This window comes from Rhopalosiphum maidis, chromosome 3, assembly GCF_003676215.2.
Source record: "Rhopalosiphum maidis isolate BTI-1 chromosome 3, ASM367621v3, whole genome shotgun sequence".
Lineage (NCBI taxonomy): Eukaryota > Metazoa > Arthropoda > Insecta > Hemiptera > Aphididae > Rhopalosiphum > Rhopalosiphum maidis.
Window position 1 is genome coordinate 57324733 of NC_040879.1, and position 10368 is coordinate 57335100.

Genomic DNA, 10368 nt, shown 5'->3' on the forward strand with positions numbered 1-10368 from the left:
TCATCGTGCGGCTTGGTTCCCTGTATTATCATATTTATTGTCTACCATTATATTGAATTCTTAGGTATAATTAAAATTATTAAAATTTATTTTTTATAATTATATTACACAATCAAATTGTTTATTAAAAAACTATATTGAAAATGTTTTGGTTAAAATCAAAACAGTTTTTTCTAGATTTCACATTTGTAAGACGGAGACAAAAGATGCGAGTATAGTGTCCTCTTAATAATTTACAAAATAATAATTAATCTATATACTTTAATAAATTGTAGTTATATCTTTAGGGGGTTAACATTCAATAATTTTAACACAGTAACAATATAATGAGTGGGTACTTATTTAGTTATTTTAAATATCTATAGTTGCTTTATAGACACTAAAAGATCACGCCTCCATCGATATAACAATGATATTTTCTAAATATTTAAACTAATTTTAAGCCATTATTAATTATTATTGGAATTTAAAATGTTCAAGATTATTTGTGATGATAAAAGTAAATATATTTTTTTTATCTTTTGTTGCTTTTGAGTAATAAAATAATAACAAAAATCGTATCAAAATATATATAAAAAGAGTTAAGAGAAATGGACAAATTGAATGAAAAAAAAAAATTAAATAATTAGTTAAAGAATAATAGTATATTGGCATATTGATATGGAGTATGGAAAAAATCTACAGTTTTATATAATAGTCTTATTATAACTTATAGCAGTGTTTATTGTCAACCTTATAAATTATACTTGTCTTAATCACTAGATTCTATAATTCATTGAACGTAATCATAATGTTATAAATAAACGGACAGGCTTTGGAATTGCCATTAAATATTGAATGTTTACGACGAAAACGATTATCACATCCATCAGCACGTGTTCATATTAAAATTATTGTTGAACATTAAATGCAAATAATGCGATATGTGAATATAATATATTATATATATATATACTGTGAGCAGATTAATTATATTTTTAACAAGTATATGAGTAATACTATAAAATATTATTTGGTGATTATGATAAGACACGAAATTTCCACGTAATTAGCATAATATATATATATAAGATTTTGAGTGGCGTAACATGAAAATGTCCGTATTGATTTAAATGATACGTTTTTTTTATTTGTCATCACTCATTTCCTTTGAGAGACGTACTGGTTGATGGATGAGGGGGTGGTAGTGGTAATGGAAAGTAGTGTTGACCGGCCCAACTAGAGGTAAACTGGAGGGAGCTTTAGCTCACTCAAAATTATTAATACTAAAACTACCAAAAAAAAAAATAAAAATAAAAATATTTTAACATTTATTAGAATATAAACATTAAACATATAATATACAGTCTGTAATTAAAAGTTACAATAAGCATTATATATGAGTGTAAACAAAAATAAATAATATACATGTCTTGAAATTTTGAGCAGAGTAGCTACCCTGCAGGCACCCAGTAGTACCTAACACTTAGAAAATAATTTTTTTGGAAAATATCAAAATAATATGGTAGATTATAATTGTAGAAATAGTATGTATAATATTTTATGTACTCAAAATGCCAACCATTTGTAATTTTCCACTCACAGATAATTTTTTATATAATTATTATATTTTTTTTTAAATATAAGCATGTTTTAATTTAAAATAATTTCGATTATTTTTAACCATTAATAATTTATTCAAAATTGTAAATATTAAAAATCTATCCGGTCAATGCACAGGAAATACTTTTCTTTATAAAATATATAATAGGTGCTTTTGCCCTAGACTGAACCAGAGAGTCGTAATCTTGGAAATACGAAATATCTTTGTTATTATATTGGTTATATTATGTGAGATATAGACAGAGAAAACAAATGCTGGTATAGCGGCCCCTTAAGGCTTAAGCAATTGAAACAAACACATGGCCATTTGGGTATCCTATTTCTAAAGGTTAAGAAGCTATTACTTAAGAGAAAATTGAAAGCGGTGATTTTTTGTTTTTGTCTAATGGCAAAAAAACTTAAAAAACATAATAAAATCATGAGCAGTATAGGATTACAGATATGTTTTATATTTCCAACGTACCGATTGAATTGAATTCAGCGATAAAAAGTCTTCTTGAAATTAACTTTTTCATATTTTTGATTTTAGCTTCTCCAAAAATTGAATTATGTCAATTTTTTAATATAATATTTTTAGGATTCTGGGGATAATATCAAAAATGTGGTAGTCATTTTCAAGTTGACTTGACGAATGACGATAAATACAAATCTGTTTTAAGAATTCTTATCGCTTTATTATATTAATCGGAACGTTAAAATTAGAACACGTCTATAATCTTATATTGCGTGTGTTAGAGAAAAACAGGAAATCACCGCTTCCGAGCCTTTTAAAAAAGAACGTATTTTGTAATAAAATGAATTTATTGTGTATTATATAATATTGTTTTGACGTTTTGTTACTATACATAATACATATTACATGTGTACTACAGGGTAAATTCTCATATGACACTTTTCAAATGAAAGTTTAGTCAATAGTTCAATACCTAAGATTTTAGGTTTACTTATAATTGTCCCATTGCATAACATGCTGTATTGCTGTAACAGTGTAACACCCGTGTGTTCATGCATCGTTGACATCGAATTTAAATGAAATTATAATAATTACATATAAACATTATAAGTCATTACTTATAATTTTTCTTTCTGTTGCTTACTATAGCTAAAATGTAATATTTATTATTTATAGTCATTAATAATAATAATATAAAACAATTGTTTATTTGAAATTTTGATTTATGTTGCACTTATTTTGTATAAAAGAAAATAATTAATAAAATATAGACTTATTACTTAGTAGTGTTAAACAGGGGCGACTCTAGAGACTTGGTTGGAGCCGATAGAGGGGGGCCTTAGTTTTAATTTTTCCTATTATTCTTGGTATTTCCGTAATCCATAATATAGAAATGTGCAATAATAAAATAATATCATAGTATATTCTTTAGAGTTAAATGATATTACTGCAGCATGAACTCTAGTGTTGTAGTTTCCTCTTTAGGAGAAATTTATACGTTTTTCGACTATATGTTTGTTGATGATTACATTAAATTGCTCACATATGTTGTTATTTTTATTTTCAAGAAGGCTTTCTCCATTATTTTCAAGTCGTAAAACATAATTTTTAATTTCTTGCATCATACCAGATTTTTCTGCTATCGGCACTAAGTTCGTATCATTTAACGTTAATTGGCTACAAAAGTATTTGTTACAATAAACATGTTGGCCCAGACGATGATACGGCCCATTTGATAAATCTTTTCTAATCGCTGAAACGTACATAATACATATATTCAAAGCTTTTACTTAAAAATAAAACATTTTTTTATGTACTAGTGTAACTATATATACAACTTTTACAACAAAAATAACTACATTTTAACTACCGATTTTTTATTTTCATATTATGGATAGAAACATTCGTTTTTTAAATTAATATTTTTTTCTACAGTTAATGTATAGTTTAAAACCAAACCTTTAATTTTTTCTAATTTTGAAAGATCAACAATATCTTTTCAATGTTTTACTGCTTTAATTACATTTCCGCGAAATCTTAAAATATTTGCAAGTATATGTTTACGAATACGAATCGGAAATTTTGTATTTCTAGCTAAAGCAGTTAATTTGGCGCTATAGTTCCGTAATATATGATTCACATATTCGATTTTTTTTAATTGGAAATGTTGGGCCATATGGTGAAAGTTTATTTAGCTTTTTCGTAACACTGCTATCTCCGTCTCCTATACAATGGTACGTAAATAAAACAAATTTGTGTGATTTTATATAATTCAAAAAGCTGTTATATTATTTACCAATAAGGCGATTATATTTCAAACCATGCATCTCTATACTTTTTTTAAACCCCTCTAGTACGCCGTCTGCTTCCATGGCAGTTGACGGTTTTATCCAATTCAAAAAACACTTGTGTTCAGGAATATTTTCATTTTTTGAAGTATATTTTTGACATATACAATATTTGTTACGTATACCAACAAATAACACCTTTTGTGTCTCAATCCCAATAAAAGTTGCCTAATAAAACCAGTATGATTTTAGTAATTTTTATTTTTATTTTTTTTTAATATTTTGAATATAATACATTCTTATCACTCCAGACAACGCATCATACTTAGTTTTGTACGATCGTTTGGACCACTGTCCATCGGCCACTACGGTACACATAGGGTAGGTATGTTATCATTATCTACATCTTCGCATTCTAATGCCATTTTGCGTTCCTCGTCATCAGCTTTTTTCATTTCTTCGAATGCAGTATTTTGTAAAATAGATCCTACTTCGGTTTGTAGTTTATAAAATTATTACACGATAATGATGGCATTTCTAATGAAGCTGCTAATTTTGAAATTTGACTGTGTCCTATTCCTTGATTTACATAATAATAATAGGTAGTATTCATATTATTTACTATATTCACTTATATATATATTATTTACATTATTTAGAAATTAGAAACATAGGTACCTATTGTTTGACAAGCATTTATGAACACTTTGTTGATTGGAATCATAGTTTCATTATTTTTTTCAGAATATACTGTTTTTTTGGTATTACATACTCTGCATTTAAAAGTTTTAGTTGTTTGAAACCCATTTATGCTTTCCGATTCATAGTCCATATCAACATAATATATATAATAGATAAAGAGATAGATAGATAGATAGATAGATAAATAGCAGATACATATAACATACCGTAATACCTCTATCTACATACTTCAATACTTGTATGTGTCTATGATATAGTCGATAATATATTATACTTTTTGTTTATAATTTTTTATTAATTATATACAGTTTTTTAGAAATACGGTTCGGCGGCGGCTACTAGGTCCACCCCTGGTGTTAAAACTAGTTTCTACTTAACCATTCTTTGTTATAATTTATATATTTTACTTTAATTATCATTATGTTCATGTTTTTATTAAATTATATATTTTTTTCATAATTAAAATTATTTATATTGTTTATTCGTCTATTTTTATAAACTAGGTAACTTACTTTCAATTCAATAATAATAAATAATGTATAATGGTCTAGAGAAATAACAATAAATCTATTTTAGTTGTTTTACATTTATAGTATGTATTTAATAGTTTTTAAGAACCGCTTTTAGGTGATATGATTTTAATGAAAAAAAAAAAATACTCAATATAACAACGTTGGCTTAGCGGACCAATGATAGTTGTAGAAAGACTCGTGAGTCGTGATTAATATTTAATAAAAAGTTGACTTATAATAGTTATAAACTTATAACTTATTATAGTTCCATCATTTCATGTTTATAACTATAACAAATACAGATAGTTGTGTTTATTCTCCACTTCACTAAATATAAAAATAAAATATAATATAACCTGTATATAAATGTTAAATGTATAATATAATGGTCTCTAATTGTATCACAGAGTTTTATCATATATAAATAGTAGTAATAGTACCAAGTAAATGAATACATATTTGTCATATTTATGGTATTAATAGTTCTAAGTTATATATTTCCTTGGATCTAATTATTCTAATATCTATTTCTAAGATAATTGAACTGTTTATTTATTATTTGTACTTTTGTAGTCAATAACATTTAGCTATTGCGTTGAAATCATAACAAGTGTTTTTCACGCAAATTTAAAATATTTTACGTTTTATAATTTTTTTTATACCAAAACATTTTTTCACCATATATTTTAGAAAAATTTACATTTTTATTCTAGGAGTGTTCACTGGAGTATTTAGGTGTAATGTAACGCCGTAATAACTAATATGTATAACAGAGTTCGCTTGAAGCTTGAATGTTACAATGTTGACGACTAGTTGCTATATATGACGGATGTAAGTGTAGAATTTCGGATGGCGGAATTTTAAAAAACTGAGTGAGTTATTTACAAAATGGAAAACCGCTTTTTGAATAAATCATCATAAATTACATAGAATACAAATAATTTCAGATATTTTACATGATTATCTATTCCTTTTAAGCTATTAGCTTGTGTTAGAGATAGAGAGTAATATTAATAATTAAAAACATAATTTATATTATATAATTAGCAAACTAAAGTAATGAATATATTAGAAATTAAAATAATATTAACAATAGAAAAATGTTAAAAATGAGATAATTTTACATATTAAATATAACGAAACATATTATGAAGGTCTTAGATTAATTGAGAAAATAACCAATGATATACAATTTTTTAAATATTAAATTTGGAACAGTGAATATTTTTTTATATTGGCATGGCATACAGTTAAATTATACAGGCCCTAGATAATTTACAAAAGATTTATAAGAAAATCTAACAGGTATATTGTACTTTATATTTTCTCTTTTACAATCCAACAATTTGTAATATTTATCTTAACTGAACTAATCTAAAACAATATTATAACATTTTTAGTTTTTACTAACTGTATTTAATGTAGGTCGTGGATTTTCCTTACTCATTAATCTTTATACATAATAAAGGCCAAACTTTTGAAGGCAAACCATGTGCTTTCATAAACTTCATTCGTTCCTTATGTAAAATAAATTGTTTTTTAAATATGCAGTCATTCAAGAGTCCCTCTAGACATAATGTTAGTAAATAAGTGAATTTATAATACATAAATAATGTATATAGAGTATAGACTATAGCACACAATGAGCTATTTGAAGATTCGAATACTCAACTATCCAATTCATAACTGTGCGCAGGTCTTGTTAGTACGGGAGGAAATACCTTAGCTAAGGAGATCTAGACTCCAAACATCTCTCTCCGATTTTTCCCAGCTAGGATCTTGATGTGAGGCAACGATAATTTAAATAAATCTTCTCAAACCATTGTATTGTTCTATATGGTTAAGAGTTAGGTTCAGGCTCGTAGCAAGGGTGAGGCGACTGAGGTATTTGCCTCGGGTGTCAATGAAATGGGGGCGCTAAACTTTGATAAATTGTTTAAATTAAAATATTATTCTACCAATATATAGTATTTAAGGAGTATTTAAAAATGTTTTACTTAAAAAAAAAGTATTTAACTATTCAATTACACTACTTGTAACTGTCACCGGGAGCGCTAACTCCCGATGAGGGCTCAAATAACATACTAAAGTTTGTATGACACATAATGCATTTCAAGCTCACGTCTTCTGCAGTTGTATTCCCTGCTGTTTATTTATTTTATTTTTTTCGGGTAACCCAGAGTTATGTCCAGGCACAAAACACTTAAGACTTTAAGTGTAGTCTAGTAAAGTATTCAAATACAGGTATTTGGAAACTAGTATTTAAATACATTTTTAAATATTTTTATGGTATTCCAAATACAATTTTTTGAAGTATTTTTAAGTATTCTGAATAAATTTTAGAAATATTTTTATACTTAATACTTGTATTTAAATATTATAAATAAATTAGTTTTATCAATATCTTATAAAAATAAATAGTAAAATGTTAAATATTAAAAAAAAAGTTCAGATAAAAATTTCGAAAAAATTGACTTTATAAAAGAACATATTTTAACTGTTTTGGGCCAATATGCTATTATCTTTAAAAATATTCAGAGAATTGATTGTAAAATGTTTAAAATGTACTGTATTAGGTAGGTACGGTTTAGGTATGTAGATCTGTAATAATTAAAACAAATATTTTGTGAGTATTCGTAAAATACATTATTTTATAAGTATTTTAAAAGTATTTTTAATACTTTTTCATGCGAATACACTAGTATACAGCAGTATTTTAATACCTTTTTACAAGACTACTGAAGAAGCATACTGGATAAGTAGAAAAAATAAATTTTAAACGACGTTTGCATAAAAAGAGTATAAATTATTATGAGATTTATTTTATACGTGTCAATTAAAATGAATTTTAAAATAAATACTAGTTGACTATTTCTCTAATAAACAAATATATAATAGTTTAATATTTTCAAAATGAGATTTTTTTGACGGAAGGGGGGCGCATTTACTCAAACTTGCCTCAGGCGTCAAATGAGTTTGTTACGGCTTTGGTTATGTTAAACATAAAATGATTAAAACAGTTTTCAATAAGTCCTTTTTAATAATAACGTCTTTAACGTCTTAACGATCAAGAAGACAAAATAAAAAATAATTAAGAATAGGTACATAATAAAAAAAAATTAATAAATAAGAAAACATAATTTGAACAACTTTTAAAGTAGGTAATATGTTTTATTAAAGTTCCATATACGTCGTTTAGTGGTAGGGTCTAATGTTTTAAAAATTTTAATTACTTCTTCATAAATTTTAAATGTGTATTTTGTTTTGTTTGGATCCAAAATGAAATTTTGTTAAGGATTGCTAACGTATGTATCACACTAATTGTGGATTTTAATACTATTTAATATTTACAATTTACTATTTTTTAATAGCATTATAGTTACTAGTATATATACATATATATATTGAACATTTAAACATATTAATATTCAAATATTATCAAATATTGGTAGGTATTAATGTATAATACAAGATCTTGAGGAAGCGGAAAATCTCGTGGCGGAGGCAGTTGCCTCCTCCGTGCGCACGCTTATGATCCAATTTATTAAAATATTTAAAATAGTTATAAAAATGATAACACAAAAGGACGACGTGACGATTCCAGATGTTGTATTTTCGTATTACAGACATTATATTTCGTGTGTATCTATATATATATATTTATAGACTTACCTATAGCTTGTTAAGAGAACATATTAAAATACGACTTCATATAATTTGTATTTAAAATACGTACCTATTTAAATACTTCATTTTAAAAGTATTCAAAATGACAAAATACTTAAACTAATATTTTTTTTTTTAGTTCAATAAATTTTATATTGAAATATTTATATATAGGTAATTTGCAAATAGATAGGTAGATTCTATTATTTGCTTATTTAACGAAAGCTAATTTTTAAGTTACAACCGTTAGGTATAAAAGAATATTTTATAAACAAAATGTAAATAGTAATCAAGTACTTAGCAAGACTTCAGGCTAATGATATTGTATTTAATATTTATAAAAATTATTTATAATTACTTGAGCCAGTCCTCTGACTACGTTTTATCTTCGCCATTCCTCGTCGTAATGATGCATTAAGGATGATTTTTTTTGTTATGTTCATTTGGTTTCGAATTCATTTTTTTTGGTCAAATCTTCCCACGCATCGGATTTTGCGAATTTATTATAATACTTTGGGTAATTACTCCTTTTGGGAACTATAGTAATAACACCGATTTATTTTTGTAGCTCTCAACAAGTTTTATAATTCTTATATTTAAAAGTAAGAATATTATCTAGACAATGACATATGTTTTGAATGATATTATTTTAAAGTGAGTTACAGCTATTTAAAATATAACAACTTTAAAATGTTCATAATTCACTTTAAAATGATAATATCAATAAAATCATATGTCATAGTCTAAATAATATCCTTACCTTTAAATTAGATAATAGGTAAATTTACTCCATTATTAAAGCTAACATCACAAAATGTATTCTGCTGAACGAAAATTTGTTATGATGTACGTTAGTAAGACAGAGACATACATGCGGGTATGGCGTCCTCTTAAACGTACACATTTGCCATTAATATTGTAACACAAGTTAAAATACTGGCCCATATATATGCTAGAGTACTTAAATTTTAAGGACCTAATTACAGTCGGTGGGTGCCCAGGCACACTGGGCATCCCTGGTAAGCACACGCGTAGGATTATACTTTTCACGTCTTTTCCTTGTTCATAAAAAAAATAAAAATACCTTAATGTATTACTGATGTATGAACGAATACCTATGTAAAATACAGATAGGGTGTATGTAATTGCGCCACATCTAAAATTAATTTTGATAATTTGCGATACTTTTTAAGATTGTAATTTGTGCCATATAAAATTAAATAAAAGGGCATCATGTTAACTGCACCATTTTGAACCTTCAAAAATTGTTATTAGCGCCACTTAAATAATTTAACAATTTTTTTTTTTACAGATTGACATTATATTTTTTAACCATTGATCAATCAAGTTCATTTTAATAGTTACATTTTTAGTAAATTATTAAAAAGTATATAAAATAAGTACAATTCCGGTTATTAAAAAAACGTCTCAAAATCATTAAATAAATGTATATAAAAGTATAATGTAAGTAATAACAGAACAATTTTTTTTTACAGATTATTGTATTTTTAACTGTCGATTATTAAGTTAATTTTAATAGTTACATTTCTACAATGCACATCCGATTAATAAAGGGCAAGGGCAGGGCTAATTGTAAATATCACAATGCTGCTGTTCAATATTGTTTGATATATTTTCTTTATTA

General features: G+C 25.7%; 1 pseudogene; it reads right to left on the reverse strand.

Moving 5' to 3' along the window:
- Nucleotides 1–3554: 3554 nt before the first annotated feature.
- LOC113558126 lies at nucleotides 3555–4298 on the reverse strand (annotated as a pseudogene).
- Nucleotides 4299–10368: the final 6070 nt, after the last annotated feature.